Consider the following 21,144-nt stretch of genomic DNA (forward strand, 5'->3'; position numbering starts at 1 on the left):
AAAACCCCTTTAAGTTTTCTATTTGAATACGTGCAAGCTTTGCAATTATGCCATCAGGGGCTTATGATCACATGAAATCAATTTTATAGTGCTCTTGCCAGGTGTGGTGGTGTTCACCTGTAATCCCAGCTGCTTGGGAGGTTGAGGCAGGAGGACCACAAGTTTGAGGCCAGTCTGGCAACTTTAATTTGGTCTTAAATTAAAAATAAAAAGGGCTAGGGCAGAGGCTCAGTGGTAAAGTACCCCTGCGTTCAATGCCCAGTATCTCTCTCTCTCTCTCTCTCTCTCTTTCATGAACACACACACACACACACACACACACACACAAACAAACAAACAAACTATTCTTTAATACTCTTTTCATACATATTTTCACCCCATATATAAAGTTGTGGATAAAAATAAGTTTAAGGAAGGTAGGAAAATATTACAAACTGGCAGAACATTGAAAACAGTATAAATTTACCTTGTTCTTCAAATGTCTTAAGGATTAGACAAATTTCTAGTGTTTTTAAGTATTTTAAGAATTATTATAAACCCTCTTTCTGAATGTTTGTCTCTATGGGGGTGAGTTCATGTTCTTTTATTCTGAGCACACAGTATGTGCTCAACAAATGCTTGTTGCATGAGGAAATGCCTATAAAGAGATACTTACGTATCTTTTTCTTCATACTGGATAAAATCTGTAAGTAGTATTATTTTTGCCCATAACATTTATGAAATAAGAAAAGTTCAGTATTAAAATTGATTTAAAGTAATATTTATAAGAATGTGACATTTAAAGGTAGAAATTTGAAACATTAAAAGAAAGCTGTGGTCTGCTTCTGAATTTCTAAATATAGCATGCTTGACTAGGAAAATGGTTATGAATGAATACTTGTGAATGAATTTCATAAAGGAAAATTTCAGTATGAGCTGTGTAACTTTAAATTAACACAAAAAAACATAATTATTTGTAAAAACGACCCTATACATTAAGATAAATGACAACTCTCTTTAAACTTGCATTCTCAGTACTGTCTGTGCAAAATTGCTTTGTAGTGTCCTCAAATGGGTGTCTTGGGTGGGTTGTGTTGAAAACTTCCCTGACATAGCATTTGACGAAGCCTTGTGACCTGGTCTTTCCTTTAACTGGCGGGAGTCTGGCAACTGGCCTGGATGTGCGACACCTGCAGGACAGGCAGCAGCAGCTGGAAGGCGTCCTGAATGTAGGTCGTGCTGTTGCAGCCCTGAGAGGGACAGAACACAGCCGGAGGGTTACTCTCGCGCTCAGTCTTGACCTTGACAGTCCTCCCAGTTTGATGACATTCCTTTCCATTTGAGGAGAACATTATGAGATGTTTATAATGTTGGTGCTTACGGCAAATGGAAACACATTCTTTTAGATGGAGTATCTCTAGCTCTTTGTTATCTACACTAACTAGAAGAATTCGCTCAAAATGAGATGAATTGCTTTTAAAGCACATGTGTGGGCCTATCAGTAACCTGATATGTCCAGTCTTGTCTACCACTTTCCCAGGTCAACCTACTGCTCTGAAACTTCATGAGGCCCAGTGTGAAGAGGTCATGTTCTGACCTATAGCTGGATAAACCAAATGGTCTGCATAAAGCTGACTGGAAAATATTACTGCGGAATTATTCGTGGCAAATCCTCAAACAATGTCATCTGCCCATGCATGTTGATGCATTCTGCTTGGTTTGGATATCTGCTACTACCATTTATGCTCTGTGGCATGCTACTAAACAGAATTAATGGAGAGGCCATTTACAGTTTAGGGTAGGGCTGGGGTACAGCTCAGTGCTAGTGTTTGCATAGTATGTGTGAGGCCCAGGGTTTGATCCCAGCCCCACTAAACAAATAAATAAATAGTAAATAAATAAAGTTTAGTGTAACTAAAGCATATGAAAACTTCCATACTGGGGGGATAAGTAAACATCTGACCTCACATTTGTGATGAATGATGATGAAGTAAATTAATCAAATACTCTGTGGGCATCCAGGGAGAGATTTTCTTCTCCCATATTCTGCCTCTCGTTGCCAGTGCTGGTTCTTAGCTGTGTCTGCCTGCTGGACCTGTCCTTATAGCTCCTGTCCCTTCGGGTTGACTTTATTCCACTGTGTGGCTGTGTCCTAAACAGTAGCACTCAGCACCCCCCCTCCTTTGTTATTTTTGGCCTTGGCAGTTTTCCTTACGAGTAAGATACAAATCTTCAAAATGCTACTATATATATTTAAGTAGCCCTTCTGAAGTTTTATAATATCCAAATTTTGCTATTGACACCAACTTCAGACAGGAAAACACTACTGAATGTGCCTTGCTGGTGTTCAGCCTTGGCTGTGAACAACTTATAGCTTCAGGTGGGTGCCCTGTGGCCAGAGATGTGCTAGTTTCTTACATTCTGGCCCCTGATGGAAAAATTTTCTCCACCATCCATAGGAAGAGCACAGAGCTCACACTCCAAGAAGGAGAAGGCTTCCTGAGCCTCTTTTCTTCATACATCACTGTTTTTGGCAAAGTCACAGCAGTGTTGGGGCAGCTCTGTATCAGTACAGCCCCTGGTGAGCAGTAGGCTGTGAGTGAACAGTGAAGTCTGCGCCTTCAGTGGCCTGGTCACTGAAGGCGCAGAGGGGAAACAATCTACTTCTCCTTTTTTGCCAGCCTGGAGCTTAGGCCCAGCTAAAGCAAAGGTTAGTATGAATGGAGGGAAGGACCTATTTTTACAAAAATCACCACTGAGCAAGGATCCCTCATTGCAGTCAATAATCATAGTGTTAAATCTAGTGTCAAACTTGACAGCAGAAATCTGCCTCTGCCAGAGGAAACAGTGATAGAAATAACATGCAAGCTTAGCATTTCTTTTTATAATCAGGAATTCTTGAAATTAGGTATTGTTGCTTCACCAGAGGATTTACAGCTGGTCGAGCTACACAAATGTACTCAAAAAAGACAGTTGATAAGATTTTGAATTGCAATAAAAATTGGTGCCTGGAAGAAAGACAAAGAAGGAAAAAATGTAGCTTCAACCTTGGCTTTGATCAGAAGCATCTTCTCTCCTGTGGCTACTTACCTCTAACAACACGCTATTGATCATGGGGTTAAGAACCTCAGCCTTCTTCTTGCTCTGTGAGATCAAAAGTATGAAATCGATAGATTAGAGCTCTGATTGCAAGATTTGCCATGTAAAATGTAAGACACTGGCTCTGATGAAGCATCTCTTAGGAAGGGGAGGTGTGGAATGCTTGCTGTAGACCAGGCTTCGTATTTGGTGCCTCCCCTATACCATCTCCTTTAATTATGATATTTAATTTCTCAATTAACTCCTAGGAGGTAGGTAGTTACTTTAATAATCCCAATTACAAACTGAGAAATCAGGAAGATTGAATAACTAGTGTAAGGTCACATAGCTAGAAATGTAAACTCAGACCTTTTTAACTATTTATAGCAGTTCTGGGAATAGGGTGAGGTGAATTGAACAAGAACATGGTTAGGTACTATATTTAAAATTTTGATAATTTGTTCACCATGGCTTTTTTGTACTTTTTATTGTAAAAATATTGCATTCAGATATCTATGTAGCTAGAGGGAAATGGGGGGGGGGTATGAAAAATGGTGGAAAGAGGCAGACATCATTATCCTATGTACATGTATGATTAAACAAATGGTATGAATCTAGAAAAAAAAGTGAAAAAAATTCTTTTTGATCTAGATTTAGAAATATATTCACAGATATGAAACCACAACCATGTTAATAAAATGGTTTTAAAAAAGATATCTATGTAGCTTACTTTTTGTCCTATTTTTTTTTTTTCTGGGCACCCTCAAATATTACAGCAGAATAAAGTCCTTTATTTCCTATTCCCACCCTTAGTTTAGTCTCTTTTTCTCCATTTTTCTTCTTTTAGATGCAAACATGAGTACTTAGCTATAGTGCATCTTCCAGAAGAGCAGCAAAATTATGGCATCCTTAAATATAATTTGCGAACAGGTCTGCATATCTGAGTTTGAATAAGCATACGTTGCAAAGCCTAGTTAAAAGCAGGTGCTCAAAAAGTAAGAGTGGGTGCTAAACATCCTTACCTTAGTTATGCGATTTTTCTGTCAATCAATAGTCTCCACTATCTAATGTTCAACCTGCTTTTAGATGATAAATTATTAAAGGGACTGAAGAGAGAGAGAACAATCTTAATATGTTGGTTTCCCTTACTGTAACTGTAAGAGTTTATGCCAAACAAAAGCATATAAATTAAATACCTCTTCCCAGAGCAGACCACTTTCATTGACATTACTGAGGGTAAAGTAATGCCTTACAGAGAAGACCATAATGGAATCTTAGGAAAAAACTCTTTAAAAACCTAGTCATTTTAGTAAGTAACCAGAGGATCTATTATGGTATTTGCTTTCATGTTTATTTGATTATCAATAAACCTCTAAAATATAATCAAAATGAGGGCAATAAAATGACATTGGTTTTCAGAATCAATGAGATGTGCAAGCAATTTAAATGGAGTCTGGAGAGCAATATACACTCATTAACTTCAAGTTATGAATAATGGCTGTTTTAGAGAATAGAAACAATGACTTGATGCAAATGATTCATCAAAGCACAAGATTAGGGGCATTATTGTGGTGAGATGGCCTTTCAGTAAACTATATTTCAGATTCAGGTTTTTCTTTCTCCAAAATGATAATGTGTGAGGTCTTGGTTTTATGCATGCAAACATTGGTACACATATGTACATATGCATACTTATACAAGTTCAAGTACACATACATCTGCTAGAGCTACATGAAATGTGGACCATGGGTCAGGAACATTCTAATTATCTGAGAGCTTATTAGCAATGAAGCCACTCAGTGTTCATCCCAGGTGTATTGAATCAGAATGTGCATTTTAACAAGGTCTCCAGGTGATTCGTGTGCCCATTAAGGTTTGAGAAACACTATGCTGGAATATAATATATGAAAAGGAAGAAAAACAATAACATGAAAATTACTAATGTATATAAATTAATATAAATCAGATAGAATATATAACACACACATGCACACACACACACATACACTCACATACACCCTCATCCCTAGATAATCACAGAATACCAAACAATTGGCTCCCTGACTGGTGTATCTGATGGGCAGCTGATTGGGAATTGAGAAATCAATGGAGAGGCCTGGGTGATCTCTGGGTCACCCCTCTGGATCTTGGTTTCCTCATCTAGTCAACTGTGTGAAGGAGCAAGGTTGGGAACAGTGGCATCCTGGGAACCTGAATTGCCAAGTCAATCCCATTCTGATTAAGCCCTCACATTCTCTGTAAATGTAGCATTTCCATCAAAGTCCGTGGGCAACAGGTAAATTAGATGACACTGAGGACACTAATGCATTTTATCCACGAATTTCCATCTCCCCCATCACTGCTTGTATACGGTGAAGCGCTATTGCTGACGGTCTAAAATTAGACAAATGTAAAAGTTGCTATTTGGAAAAGAGGAGAGGCAAACCAGGTTCCTTGACAGCAGAATGAACAGGTAGTGTGTAGCTCACCCCTTATGAACTGAGTCAGCTATAGAAGTATGGTGTCCACAATTATTTTTGGCTTCTTCCAAGAACTGCTCTTGAGTTCTTCCCCTGAAGGGAAAGAGGTACACTCCAGCAGCCAGGTGGGTCTTCATGATATAATCCTATCCCCAGTCACTGCTGCTGAGTGATAGCAAGGTGGACCTTTGACCCATGCTGATCAACTTTGGAAACCTTTTCACCCAGGAAAGAGGCATCTGAATGGAGAGACATAGGGACTGGGAACTGCTGCTGTTGAGGCACATTAATAGCAGCACTTTCAGAGTGTGTGTTTGAGCTCTGGTGCTGGGTCCCCCAGCTGCTCATGGTCTTCCACTGCCTTTCATAAAGCCCCTTTTTATCTAAAACATTCAGAATTTGTTTTGTGTTATGGGTTGAAATGTGCCCTCCCAAAAAAGAAATATAAATTGATGTTCTAACCCAACAGGACCTCAGACTATGAAAGGGTTGTTGAGGTCGTATCAATCATACCCTAATCCAATATGAATGGTGTCCTTACAAGAAGAGGAAAATTTGGACACAGACATGCATGGAGCAAGACAATGTGAAGACACACAGGGAGAAAATGGTCACATGAAGAAAGAAATACTGGAGTTTTTTTAGTCTCAAACCAAGGAAAGCTTTGGGCTACTAGAAGCTAGAAGAAGCTGAGAAAGATAGACTTCTACAGACTTCAGAGGGAGATAGATGGAAGTGCTGACATGCAGGTTTTAGACTTCCAGCCTCCAGATCTGTGAGAATAAATTTCAGTTGTTTATGCTACCCAGTTTGTGGCACTTTGTTACAGTAGTCCTGGAAAATTAATATGCTTGCAACCAAAAAATACCATAACTAAAACAGGAATTAAACTCTGCTGTTAAAGTTTTTGTGGTTAAAGCCAAGTGTGGCAATACTCATAAACTAGACTGTACGTAGCTTATAAAATAGACAGGGCACAGTGAATGAGAAAACCCAAGATTAATTATTTTAATAGAGATTCCTGAGTTATATATATATCACAGATATTAAGTAATGGATGTTTTGTTCAACACTTTATTTATTTCACCATGCTGGGGATTGAACCCAGGACCTTGGGCATGCTGGGTAAGTGCTCTAACACTGAGCTATACCCCCTGCCACTGCCACTATTTATTTATTAACAAATTAAGAAAATGAGGCCCACTGAGTTCTGAAAACTCACCCAATATCTCAGATACCTGAGACAGCTGACATGGGACTAGAACCTAGCAGGAGAAGGGCGCTACAATGCCTGATGTTAGAGAAGGTGCTCTTAGCCTGATTTTAGCAAACATCAAGGCATGGCTTCTGTTCATGGAGCTCTCCAAAGAGGTACTGCACACAATGGAATGTCACTCAGCCACAAAGAACAATGGAATTATGACATTTGCTGGTTAATGGATGGTACTGGAGAATATCATGCTAAGTGAAACAAGCCAGTCCCAAAAAACCAAAGGCTGAAGGTTCTCTCTGATATGTGGATACAAACACACAAGGGAGGGAAAGAATAGAAGTTCAATGGATTAGATAAAGGGGAATGAAGGGAATAGAGGGAGGATGGGAGTAGGAAAGACAGTAGAATGAATCATAAGTAACTTTCTCATGTTCATGTATGAATACACAACCAGTGAAACTCCACCCCATGCACAACCACAAGATGGGATCCTAAATGGAACAAGTTATACTTATTCTATGTATATGTAATGTGTCAAAATATACTCTACTGTCATGCACATCTAGAAAGAAAAACAACAACAGAAAGGCATATCCCACTCTTTTGCAGACAACTTCCCTTAAAAAGGTAAAGTTTTTGAAAAAACAATCAATACAATGATCTCACCCCAACAGTGGTTAAAAAATTCGTAAACTTCTTTGATAAGGAAGCCACTTCATTGCACATTGCTGTAGTTAACCTGAAATAAGAAAAAAGAGGTTTGGGGGTTTTCCATAAAGTAAAATAGTTTAATTGTCATGACAATTATTGATATGAATGATTGTTACATCTAAAAAGATAGCACACAAGTTTGAAGTTGCTTAATAGAAATAGGCAGTTGAACAATAATACTGGGTAACTTTAACATGCCTCTGCCACCACTGGAGAGATCTTCCAAGCAAAAACTAAATAAAGAAGCTATAGAAGTAAAAAATACAATTGATAATTTAGATTTAACAGAAATAGACTATTTCACCCATTGATGACTGAATACACTTTCTTCACAGCAATACACAGATCCCTCTCTAATAAAGACCATGTTATGTAAGTTATCACATATGTTGGCATACGATAGTAATATTACCTTAATATATTTTTAGCACCTGTAGTTCCCTTTCCATTGATATTAATTTCTGTGTTTTTGCTTTTTTCTTGATTAGACTTACTTGATTTTTATCAGGTTTTAGCTGTATTATTTCTTCTCTATTTCATACATTTCTGCTCCTACTCTTATTCTTCCTTTCTACTACATAATTTGAAAATAATTTTACTATTAATCTAGCTTCTTTCTGGTATATGTACTTTAAATTATAAATGTTCATCTGAGTACTCTTTCATGATTACTTAGTTCAAAGCTCTTCTTGTTTACTTTTCTTGTGCTTTCTTCCTTGACCTCTGAGGTATTTATAAGTGTGCCATTTGATTTTGAAATAGTTGACATGTGGGGGTGGGTTCTATATATCTTAAGGTGATTGTTTTCTAATGCAATAAATCATGCAGGAAATCACACAGTTGGCATGATTTCAAATTTTAAAAAAGTAATGGAAAAAAAGGGCAACTGAGTTTTCCTCAACGATATTCCATGATTTACAATCACAGTTTAATCAAATTCCAGTTTTCTCTCCATGCTTAATTAAAGAATAATTATCTAATTCATTTGACCTCTTTTTAGAATCAAAACTGTATGTAGGAAAATACCAAGTGTGAGCCCCACATCTATAGGGGTATACACTCTTGCCAGGTGACTTTTCTCCAGCTTTTTGGTCACTTTAAAGTAATAAAGTGAGTATTCACTGAGGCACAATGTTAAGTACTTATATTCTTAATCATATTTAACCCTCATAGTACCCTTATGGGTTATACTATTACTCCCATTTTCTACAGATGAAGAAACTGACAGTTATGAAGGGTAAGTGACCTGTCTAGGGCATGTGGTAGTAAGAAGTAGAGAGGGGAAATTCAAACTCTGGGGTCTCTTTATATTTTGATTGTGTTTTTACCAGATGCCTCCAAATAAAGATTCTAGGGAATATGTTTTTAAGACATATATCCAAATTCCTTTTGCCATTCCACTTCTAGGACTTTACCCCAAGAAAATGGAGCAAGACAGACAGAAATATTTAACCCAGACAATGTTTATCCTGATGTTATGGATGATGACAAAACTGGAAACAACCTAATTACCTAACAATACGAGTTCTGTCTAATTTTCTTCTAACAATTAGTGTGTATGACTTTTATGACTAGTGATTAAAATGCTACTGGAAAAAACATAACCCCAAGTTAGGAATCTCATATGTTATAAGACCTAGTGAAGTCAGTAGAGAGATGTTTCTGACAAATAGGAGCCCTATCTAACCTATGCATTCAGGTTTGATGAGCTATATCCATCCATCCATCTATCCATCCATCCATCCGTCCATCCACCCATCCACCCATCTACCCAGCTGTCCATCCATTCAAAACTTATCTGCAAAGAGTATCAAGAGTAAGGCCAGCAGATAGCCCCAAGTATTCTATGTTTTGGGGCAGGTGGGTATAAGAAGCACTCATCATATAGAAAAATGAGGGGCTTAGTAGGGTTGGGATAATCATGGCTGCGCATCAGAAAGGAGCTAAAAGCAAGGTCCTGCTATCAACACGCAGTGGCTCGTGAGCTTCAGCCCTCCTCTTTCAAATCAGTACTACAAAAATAAGATAGTACCTAGTTAATGTCATTGACAGTTTAAGCTTTTCCTGTTTTATCCTTTCCTCTTCCTTCTGTATGTTGTAGTACGTATGATCTTTCTAGGAATATTACAGGGGAAAATGTGGTTCTTATCACATCCTTGATTAGATATGAAAGTCTAGACTACATGACAAATCTTTACAAGTGAGAAAAAATGGCAACAGGACAATGACACTAATAGTGACTTTTTGGAAGTTTCTCCGACTGAAACTTACTTCCTAACTTACATTGTCAAATGCAGTAAGCTGTAAGCAAAGATTAGTTAGCTGGCAAAGGGAATGAGCGTACTGGGACAGGTATGTATGTGTGTCCCCATATCTTTTCAGGAGGCTCCTATTTCTTTCCCCATGCCTTAATAATAATGAGATGGTGAGAAGGTATGTGGACATGTGCCAATTTTCTGTATCATAATAGTCAAGTGCATCACAGTGATTTATTTTTCATCTCCATATCAACTATTTTCATGAACACTCCACACCCGAGTTCATGTGTATGTTATATGTATGTATCTATCTCTCTTTCTCTATAGATAACATGTATATGTAGCTATATTTACATATATACATATTTTTAATTTTACCAGATAAACTAATTTATTATTATTAGTAATTATCATTGCTAATTTATTATTTATTTATTTTTTATGTTTTATATTTAAACCTACATCTAAGATAGGATAATGCAATATATGTTTGTCTCTTATATTTAAATTCAGGGGGAAAATATCTAAAGCCTCATGTTAATTTTATTTTATTTTTTTTTCCTTTTATAGTTTTTGTTTATTTTATATTGTTATTTTGAAATAGTTACAGACTGACAAGAAGGTGCAAAAATGGTAGAGTTCCTATGTATCCTTTACCCACCTTTCTATAATACTAATATCTTATACAATTAGAGTCCTTTAGGCTTTTGAATTTTGTACTGTTTATATTATCAAGTAGTTTTTAAAAATGAGGTTTAAAGATAATTAATTGTAGATATGATTATTTTATGATAATTCACAGATAGTAACTTGACCTTGGCATGTACAATTTGTGATTCATCATTCTTTAGAAATTTTACTTATTATTATGTCTTTAAATAAAAATTTTTTAGTTAAAAATCATACATTTACATAGGGCAATGTTGTTTGATTCATTATTTTTTTCCCTTCCTCCCACCCCTCCCACCCCTCTTTTCCCTCTATACAGTTCTTCTTTTCCTCCATTCTTACCACCCTCCTTATCCCTAACCCTAAACCTAACCCTAACCCTAACGTTAACCCCTCCTACCCCCAATTATATGTCCTCATCTGCTTATCAGCGAGATCATTCGTCCTTTAGTTTTTTGAGATTGGCTTATCTCACTCAGCATGATATTCTCCAATTTCATCCATTTGCCTGCAAATGCCATAATTTTATCATTCTTCACGGCAGAGTAATATTCCATTGTATATATATGCCACAGTTTCTTTATCCATTTATCAACTGAAGGGCATCTAGGTTGGCTCCACAATCTGGCTATGGTGAATTGAGCAGCTATGAACATTGATGTGGCTGTATCTCTGTAGTATGCTGATTTTAAGTCATTTGGGTATAGGCTGAGGAGTGGGATAGCTGGGTCAAATGCTGGTTCCATTCCAAGCTTTCTGAGGAATCTCCATACTGCTTTCCAGAGTGGCTGCACTAATTTGCAACCCCACCAGCAATGTATGAGTGTACCTTTTTCCCCACATCCTCGCCAACACCTATTGTTGCTTGTGTTCTTGATAATCGCCATTCTAATTGGGGTGAGATGGAATCTTAGGGTAGTTTTGATTTGCATTTCTCTTATTAATAGAGATATTGAATATTTTTTCATATATCTGTTGATTGCTTGTACATCTTCTTCTGTGAAGTGTCTGTTCATATCCTTAGCCCATTTGTTGATTGGATTATTTGTATTCTTGGTGTAGAGTTTTTTGAGTTCTTTATAGATTCTGGAAATTAGCGCTCTATCTGAAGTATGAGTGGCAAAGATATTCTCCCACTCTGTAGGCTCTCTCTTCACATTGCTGATAGTTTCCTTTGCTGAGAGAAAGCTTTTTAGTTTGAATCTATCCCAGTTATTGATTCTTGCTTTTATTTCTTGTGCTATGGGAGTCCTGTTAAGGAAGTCCTGATCCTAAGCCAACAAGTTGAAGGTTTGGACCTACTTTTTCTTCTAGAAGATGCAGGGTCTCTGGTCTGATTCCAGAGGTCCTTGATCCATTTTGAGTTGATTTTTGTGCAGGGTGAGAGATAGGGGTTTAATTTCATTCTGTTGCATATGGTTTTCCAGTTTTCCCAGCACCATTTGTTGAAGAGGCTCTCTTTTCTCCATAGTTATTATTTATTGAGGAACAGAAATTAGAACTACACACACACACACACTCCACAGTGAACTGGCTTGTTACATTAGTGCCCATCATTACCAGAGCTCAGAACATGCAGAGCTGGTCTGAGTCCCTGGGAATGGTGGAGTTGTGGTCTGTCTATTTTTGTGAAACTAGCTGAGAAGTCACATTAGAGTGTCCTTCCTCTATTTGTGTGGTATGTTGAAATATAATTTCCCCAAAGGTTTGTACTTCTAAGACTTTGATCCACTAAAATAAACACTTTCACAGCTCTGAATGATGTGATGTGTCTTCCCTTAAAACCCTTCATCCATAATTTCTAGACTGTTCATCTTCTTGCTAACACATTTCTTAAGGGCATCTTCATCTCTTAAGATGACCGTAGAACAAGGGAATTAGCTGAGATGAAACCCAAACCTTTCGTTGTTTAGGGTGTATGTATATGTGGGTGTGTGTACCTGAGTGGCACATATATGTATGCAAAATTGAAAAAATAAGAATTAAAATGGCCATTCACTTTATCAACACTTTTGCTTGGTCCTGGGCTGGTTTCTCCTCTTCTTGTCCATGAAGAATTAATTCTGCAACTTTGTGAAGCTGTTCAATACAGCGCGCAGTGACTTCTGCCAGGCTTTCAATGGACAGCATGTACACTTCCTGGAATGAGAAAATGCAAGGAAATTATCTACTGAGCAGATGCTTTTTAAAAAGGCCTGTGACAGTAAAACTTAATGACAATGATTATTAGTTTTTGGTCCTGGGAATTGAACCCAGAGCCTTGGACATGCTAAGCATAGGCTCTGCCATTGAGCTATACTTCTAGTCCCTAAATAAGAATTCTTAATTAACAAAACACCAAAAAACATGAAAAAATCATACACTTAAAACTTTTCTAATTGAAATGTGACTATAAAATGGAAATGCTGTCAGGTCCCCAGGGATGTGGCAAGCCTACTCATAATTGTGTCTCTAGCAATAGGGACACAGCACACAGGTGCTAAGAAGGTGTGTGGCAGGGAGGCTGGTGGACAGACCTCAGTTGCTGTTCTTCCTTAGAGAGTTCTAGTTTAAAAAGCTACTTTCTTTAAAATTAAAATTCAACATAAGGTGCAGTTATTGCAAACTCCTTTTTGAACACAAGCAGGCCAAGTATTATGCACATATAAATTTATTAAGTAATAGAACAAAGGCTATGGCAATGAAAGTTTCTGAAAACCAGCTTCAGTTACCTCATTAGTTTATGGAGCCATTTTATAGTAACAAATTTGCATAAGATGGAAATTTACTCTAAAGATAATCAATTATGTTCGTAAAGGTCTTTTCCCCTTTAAATTATAATTGCAAAGCTATGGAGAAAAGCTACAAAATCTCTGTTAAGCTACAAATTGTCTTGGCATAGAGAATTTCTGGTGTTTATTACATTCTTAGTCATATTTCTCTAATGTTGGACAAGGTACAAATGATAAGGCAATGGCCCCTCCTCACTTAAAATTAGGCTGCTAAAACAGGCGCAGTGGCAAACGCCTATAATCCCAGCTGTGTGGGTAGCTGAGACAGAAGAATCTTGCGAGTTCTAGGCCAGCCTCACCAACTTAGTGAGACCCTGTCTCTAAATAAAACAAAAAAAAGGGCTGGGGGGTGCAGCTTAGTGGGAGAGAGTCCCTGGGTTCAATCCCCAGGAACCGCCCCCCCGCTCAAAAAAAAAAAAAAAAGCCCTGAAAAACAGAAAAAACAAAAATACCCAAAACACACACACAAAAGGCTGCTAATACAATTAACACAGCACTCTTGCCCTGCTGGTGGACAATCTAGAATAAATTTACCTCTACTGCTGGTGGACAATCTAGAATAAATTTACCTCTACAGTCTTAGTTCTTTTTTCTTCCTTTTTGTCTTTTTGAGGATCTTCAGCTTTCTCTTCTTTTTCTTCCTTCTAGTTCCCTCCTCCGACTCTTTGGCCACATCCACTGACACCATGGTTCTGTCCTTTTCCACCCAGTCGTGAGCTTTCTTCATGGCCTGCGATGCCCCCCCAACCAAATAATAACATTTAGTGTGTGACAGTGAAAACTAAGCCATTCTGACCCCAAGTTCTAATCAAGTTGCTCTAAACCTCAAGGGGAAACTCTGGATGTTTTAAAAATGATGGGGCCAGTCCTTAAACTATTTAAAAGATACTACTGATGTTGGTAAAAGTATAAATTTTTTTTTGAAAAAGGGACAGAATTCAAGTATGGAGAGAATATTGCAAGACATAAGGATTCTGTAGAAATTGTAATTATTAGCATTTTGTTTTTTGGTGCTGAGAATTGAATCCAGGGGTACTTCACTACTGAGGCCATATCCCCAGCCTTTTATGTATGTATGTATGTATGTAGTATGTATTCATTCATTCATTCATTCATTTAAAGACAGGGTCTCCCTAAGTTGCTTAGGGCCTTGCTAGGTTGCTGAGGCTGGCCTTGAACTTGCTATCCTTTTGCCTCAGCCTCCTGAGTCTCTGGGATTAAAAGGCATGTGCCACCACACCTGACTATTACACATATTTAAGGTACAAAATAACAGGTTTCCATGTGACATTTTCATACAGGCATATAATGCACTTTGATTGTATCTACCCAGCATTTTAAAATGAAGTTCAGATAAGAATGAAAATGACAGTTACACTGACAAATCTATAGACTTTCTTCACTTTTCATGACCAACTATAAAAGAATATCAGCACTTTTTCATCTATAGGTTGGAAATGTAACCAGAGGACAGGGCTAAAGCAAAATTTCCTGATCTGATATGTTTCATGAAGCTCTTAATGTTTCATGAACCTAATAATGTGTCATGCTGGGAAGATGAAAGATAGCTCTGCCCCTCTTGATTTGTGGCAGGTCTTCCACCTCCAAGGGGAGAAGGGGAGCTGCTGGAAAGAACCTGGCACTTGTCTGTGGCCAGTTTAATTTCATACGCGCATGGTTTAAGCCATCTGTGGCTATAAAAATCATGGCTAAATTGAAGGTGCAGATATCATCACATCATCTCCCCTGTTATTTCTGAACTTAGGCAGGACAGACTTACCCAGATTTTATCCTTGTTGAAGCTGTTCGCTTAAGTGACGGTTGTTTCTCAGCTTATGCTAAAATGACTGATTTTCAAGCTTGCATGCCAAAATGTAACATGTCCAACAGTGTTGAATGGCAAGTTAGCCAACACAACTGTCCTTGCTGTTCCTTTCAGGGATTAAAGCTGACCCCCGTTATGTAAATAAAACCAGAGCAACCTTGCAGCCACCACTGGTCCCCCTCCAAGCAGGCGGTGGTGCTACAGGGAGATGGATGAGGCAATTTCCCACTGTGTTCGAGTCACTGACCTGCCAGAAGCAGTGACCCTGATCTGAGATCAAGAAATAACTTATCTCACCACCACCTCACTACCTCGTTCTGCCCTTTCCTCGCCCACCTCAATAAATGAGTGCCTCTGTAAACCGTGCTGGCTAAGGAAAAAGAAAGAACGAGAGAGAGTGAATATCACATAGCTTTTAGTAATTAATGATCAGTGTCCCTCTTAAGAAATTCTATGGCAAAACCTTGAACTACGTGCAAAGTATTATCAGAGGAACCCAGACTGTTCCGAGTTGGACGGTTCTTAGATGTGAGGTTGCAATGCAGTGGGTCCCTTTAAAATTAGGAAACTGTCAAAGAAGCCTCCAATTTGTTTTTCTCTCATCTAGCCACTGTCCTGGAAACCTGTTCTTTAAGCTACTTTCTCCATCCCAACTACCTAAAGGTAATCATCTCCGGCTGAGAGTGGAAGCTGAATTGGCCTCGCCCCCACATCAGGAGAACCAGATTCCAACTGATCCCTCTGCTGTGTTTTTCATAAAGCATTTTCTTGTTTTTTTTTTTTCTCCCCCATGCAAGGTGATCCTGCCTATGAACTGGAACATTTGTGCAAGATGGGGAAAGCAGATTAGCTGTTTTCCCAGTTCTGGCCAAAATGCAATTGAATTCATTTTCCCCTTTGTATATCATTTTTGTCTTATTCCTGATGCAGGCAGGAGAGTGGGAGTGACCTCAGATTCAAGCTGGCCGGGTCCCAGTACCAGCAGTGGGAGGAGACCTGTGGTCTGCCTAATTCTAGAAAGTCTCTTTAAGAGGCTGGGTGCGGGGGGAGTGGAATTTGAAAAAGTCCCTTGGTGATTCTGTTTCCCCTCATCCCTTCTATATCCTAAAGATAAACACCGCTCTGATAGAACATTCTATTTCACCAGAAGAGGGTCAATGACTTGTTCAAGGTTACAAGGTGATTACTAATAAAACTGCAACTACAATACAGTCTCCTAATAATCTGGAATGTTCTCTATCATTGCCCCTCATTACATTGTCTCCCCAGTTCTTAATTACAGACCTCAAACTCCCTTTCCTCCACTGTGCCCTGTGGGGTTTGGGGCTTTTTCCATTTCATGTGGATGTCTAGAGTTTTACAACTGAGACCTACCCCACACCCCTTTCTAAACCCCAAACTCAGAATCAGAAGGTTCTGACCTTATTGAGTTTGTCAGGAGTGGCAGCGACATGTAATTCAAAGAGAAGCTCTGTAAGCATGCTAGCAATTCTTCTCCCTTTTCTTCTAAGGCCTAGAAATAGAATGTGACAGAAGTTAAGAAGCGTGATTTATTTTTCTTCCTTCAGAACGTGGCAGCTCCCCTGACTTTCCAGCCTGCAGTCCGGGTAGACCAAGCGGAGGCTGTGGCACTGTGCCCTCTGGCTGCTGTAGACCCGGATGGGGTCCTTTGGCAGCAGCAGCGAGGCAGCTGCAGAGGCCTTGCTGCTGGTGGTGCACTGGGACATCCCGGGGCTGGCCCGGAGACACAGGGGCAGGGAGGGACCTTGTCTGTCTTGTTCATGATTATAAGCGACCAATAGCTATTTGCTGAAAGAATGACTGAGTGAACAAATGACTGACCTCTTTCAGGCCTGAGAGACCTGGGACAACTCTGATCCTCAGCACCACATAAAAATAAAGGTATTATGTCTACCTACAATTAAAACAAAATATTAAAAAAAAAAATCTGTCTTTCCTTCAGACTGGAAACTATCAAAGAACAGAGCCAGGATTTGTTTGGCTCACTCCTAAACCCACAGCATCTAACACTGTGTCTGGAACATAGTAGGTGCTAATATGAATATTTATTGAATCAATAATTTATTAATGAATTGTACAATATATAATACATTAATATATCAATATCATAAAGAATTAATGGGTGGGAAGTAGAAAGCTTTATAAGCTACAATCTCATTTGTATCTATGAGGCAATGCCATTTTTAATGTTAACATTTCTGGTAGGTGTGAATGAATTCATTGCATAATGGGTTTACTCCTTATTTGGGGGGAAAGATAGCCTCATGAATCTGGCCTGACTGCATGCTCTGAAAACCCACTGAGGAGAAGCCTCTCCACTAGGGCCAGTAGGTGAAGGCAGTACCTTCAGGGAGAACTCAGCCCTGTGACAGATACTCTACCCAGCACCTGTCTGAATGTGCTATTTTTAGTTTTATAGACAAATGGTTAGTCAGCAGCTCATGAAGCTAGCGAGGACAGCTTGTGGGTCTTTGTTCAAAACCTTTGGCTTAGCTCATTTTTTATTACTTATAATTCATATTGTCTCATGAGGGACAGGTAAATAAACAAAACATAAGCAAAACTATATATGTCAAGTGCTACGTTTTATGAAGAAGTATAAACCAAAGGAGAGGCATGGGTGTAGCTGGGGCTTGGAATTTAAATGGGAGGTGCTATGGTCTGAACATTTGTGTTGACACCTAATCACCGAAGTGATGGTACTGAGGTAGGGCTCTGGGGGTGATCAGGCCATCAGCATGGAACACTCATCAACGAGATTAGTGCCCTCCATGAAAGAGACCCCAGGGTCAGGCTAGCCTCTTCCACCATGTGAGGACGCCGCTAGAGGGCGCTGTCTATGGACCAGAAACTGGGTCCTCGGTAGACCCCTGTATCTTGGGTAGATCCTGTATCTTGGACTTCCTAGTTTCCCAAACCATGAGAAATGAGTTCCTGTTGTTCGTAGGCTACACAGTCTATGGCATTTCATTAGAGCACTAAGAACAGATTAAAACAGAGGGAGGCTGACAAGGTGACATTGGAGTAATGACCTGGGGAGAGAGATGAGCCTAACGATGTCAGGAGGAGCCTTCCAGCAGCTGCGCAGTTAGAGCCAAGTCCAGCGGGGAGTATGCCTGGCGAGTTCTGGGGACAGCACAGGGGCTAGTGTAATGCAGCACAGAAAGGAGGTATGTGCACGGGGTGGGGTTGAGGGGGTAGAGAAAGGGACTCTGCCATGATGAAGCTATAAGGAGCAAAATGTGAGACATTTTTAACCCAAGAGGTAAGCGCTCTGACAGAGGGTGATTTCACAGCACTTCATCCAGGTCTGGGGGCCGGGAGGGGTTAGGAAGGCGTCCTGGAGGAGGTGATACCTGAGCACACCTTGCAGGAATGTATTAGGCCACAGAGGGCAGGCTGGGAAAGCTGGGAGGGAGGGAGAGAGGGGAGAGAGATGGCGGAGGGGAGATTTGATTCCATCAAAAGCTGAGATTCTCTCTGCTGGACAGGTATCGGACTCACACCTGGGCAGCAAGGACAGGTGCCATCTCCAAGCTGCCTGGTCCTTCTCATTGTGCATAAGGCAGTGCTGCAGGGCTCACAACGTGTGGGTTCCGCCCCAGCTCCTATAGGTAGTGTCTGTGCGGACTGGAACCACAGAATACTTCACCACTTTCCATTTCCTTCTATGTAACCTGAGGATAATAAAAACTGCCCCTCTCCTCTTTAGACCCCATTCTACAATGAATGTGGAAGTGATTTGTGAACATGGAGATTCTATGTAAACCAATAGTGACATGATACTAGATATACACAGGGGAGATTGAATGTATTTGGCAGGAATTGGCACTAAAATAGAACACAAGTGCTTTGGGTAGCTCGTCCTTTTAAATGTGCATTAATTTTGTAAATATACACCAATAACTTAGCAAGTATTTAAGAAAAAAATCACAGAGTAAACTGGAAATAGATAAAAAGAGATGACAGTATATCAACAAAGACTCTGCATTATTGCAAACTCTTGGTCCCTACAAATGGCAGGGAACAGGTGGGGCTGGGAGGACAATGAAGGCAGAAACTTACAGGGAGGACAGCAGAAATACATCAAAGAGAATCCATAAGTCACAGGGTGGGAATGACAGAGAACTTCATCAAAGCAGACAGGCATTAGGAAAATGGGAACTGATATATAAACCTCCCACAGCCACAGTGAATGATCATCCCTTAAGGGAACAATTGTTTCAAGGCCTCCTCTGTGAGGCTGGGGGTGTGCCGGGTGGAGTGCTTCCCTAGCATGTGTGAGGCCCTGGGTTCCATGCCCAGTACGGCAAAACCAAAAACAAAACAAAACAACACACACACACACACACACCTTATCTCTTACTACCAGGTCACTGTGACCCTCCCCTTGTGACCAGGTCATCACTGAGACCATGTCACACCCTCTCCTTATAACAGGGTCATCACGACCCTCACAAAGAAATTTGCTGAGGGTATAGAAAGGGTAGTAATAAGCCGCTGAAGAAGGTGTGAGAAACAGGCTCAAAGAACAAAGGGACCCAAATCCCTTAAGAACTCAGGCTCTAAGAGTTACACCATTCTCTCCGGAGACAGTCTGCCGGGGCCTATCCTGTGCGTCCTGATCTCACTTTCTCTAATAACTCCTGCCTGTTGCTGAGCCGCTCATTTGAAATCCTTCCTGCAGTTCCTCAGGAACTGGTTGCTTTGGACCCTGTGGTTGCTTCAGCTCTGTGGTCTCCTCTAAAACCATCACCACCACCACCACCATCACTGCCACCCCCCCTCCCAGCTCAGTAGGGGGCAGTACCAAGATCAGGGATGAGATGGCGTTATTCAGTACTTCTTTAAAAACGTTTATCAGCATTTGGTAGAATTTGGTATTAGAGATTCAGCTTCAAAGGCTGTTGGACAGATCTGTAATCTTCAAGGCAGGAAAAGCATTAAAAATCCCCGAGCTCCGGGAAGCAGGTAGAGGTTCAGGATTTTCAGGAATGGTGTTGATTTGCAAATGGGCTTCCCTGGCACCAGAGAAGGGAAAGGGGGAGGAGGAAATGGAGTCATTTTAGTGCTATCAAAGGCACCTGTGAGACAGGATGCTGAGCTGCCCTGACCAAGAAGCTGCTTGATGTAAACGTCTGTGAAATGATAAAGAAGCCTGTGGCGAGAACCACCCAGGGGACAAATCACCTCACGGGGCTTCCTTCTGTGTCTCTTTAGTCCTAGTTGCTCTCAGTTGCATGGAAACAACCAAAGCTGACAACCAAAGCTTTCAGCTACAAATCTAGCTCACAGCTTCGAGAGAGCTAAACATATAAATCTAGTGTTCAGATGTCTCCAAAAATAACATGTAACATTTCTCCTCTGTTGGGATACTCTGTACAACAGTTCAAAATGCTAGCTAGTCAGGTCAAACTGATCTGCTTTTGATGGTGGCTCCGTTGTACTAGTTGGAACTCCGGACCAGCTACGTAACTTTGGGGGTCTCAGCGTTCTCATTGGTGGTGGAGATTGTGATTGTATCTAAACAGGGTAATTATGAAGATTAAACAATGAGAAAAAACACATGGCACAGGATCCAGGATAGATGAAGTATGTATACATTTTTATGATTAAAATGGGTATATTTTTGGGGGGGAGTGTAAATGAGGAAGGGAGAGTACAAATGTAGACAAAGAGAAGGAGAACAAGAGATAGGGAAAGAGGAGAAGATTATAAAAGCTGATCCTGGAAGCCAGGTACAGACAGTTAAAAAAAAAAAAACCTGAGAGAGAAAAGGATAAAAATGGCAGGGAATCAAAGGCAAAAGCTTAGTTTTGCTTTTTGCCGAGGGTTCACCCATCTGGCCTTGGCTTCTACACTGACTTTTTCTTCCAAATAGCATCTGAGGAGCCTAGTGGTGAAACCCAGGCCAGGGAGATAGATCATCTCCATCTCCCCAAATTTCTGTCCTGAGTGAAGGCATTTAAGAAATACACTATTTTTCTTTTGCAGCACAGAATTCTTCTGAGACTAATAGAAGAAGCAGGCCTGTCAGGTGAGTGGCAGTGACCACAGGCGGACATAATCCTATTGCTTTTGGCTGGCAGCTCATGCAGAGAAAAACCTTCTCTGATCTAGATGAAGGTAAATTTAGTTT

General features: G+C 39.9%; 1 protein-coding gene and 1 pseudogene across 2 annotated transcripts in view; one reads left to right on the plus strand and one right to left on the minus strand.

The window, feature by feature from the left end:
* The window catches only part of TMEM156 (transmembrane protein 156), a 131,438-nt gene that overhangs the window by 74,257 nt on the left and 36,037 nt on the right, over positions 1 to 21,144 (plus strand). The window lies entirely within an intron of this gene.
* On the minus strand, positions 745 to 16,711 carry LOC306669291 (protein NOXP20-like; annotated as a pseudogene). The gene is made up of 7 exons (XR_013766763.1): positions 16,573 to 16,711; positions 16,406 to 16,497; positions 13,729 to 13,889; positions 12,388 to 12,527; positions 7,417 to 7,489; positions 3,070 to 3,123; positions 745 to 1,229 (listed from the first exon to the last, which is right to left on the minus strand). The product of XR_013766763.1 is annotated as a protein NOXP20-like (transcript).

This window comes from Sciurus vulgaris (genome assembly GCF_902686455.1).
Source record: "Sciurus vulgaris genome assembly, chromosome: 9".
Taxonomy (NCBI): Eukaryota; Metazoa; Chordata; class Mammalia; order Rodentia; family Sciuridae; genus Sciurus; species Sciurus vulgaris.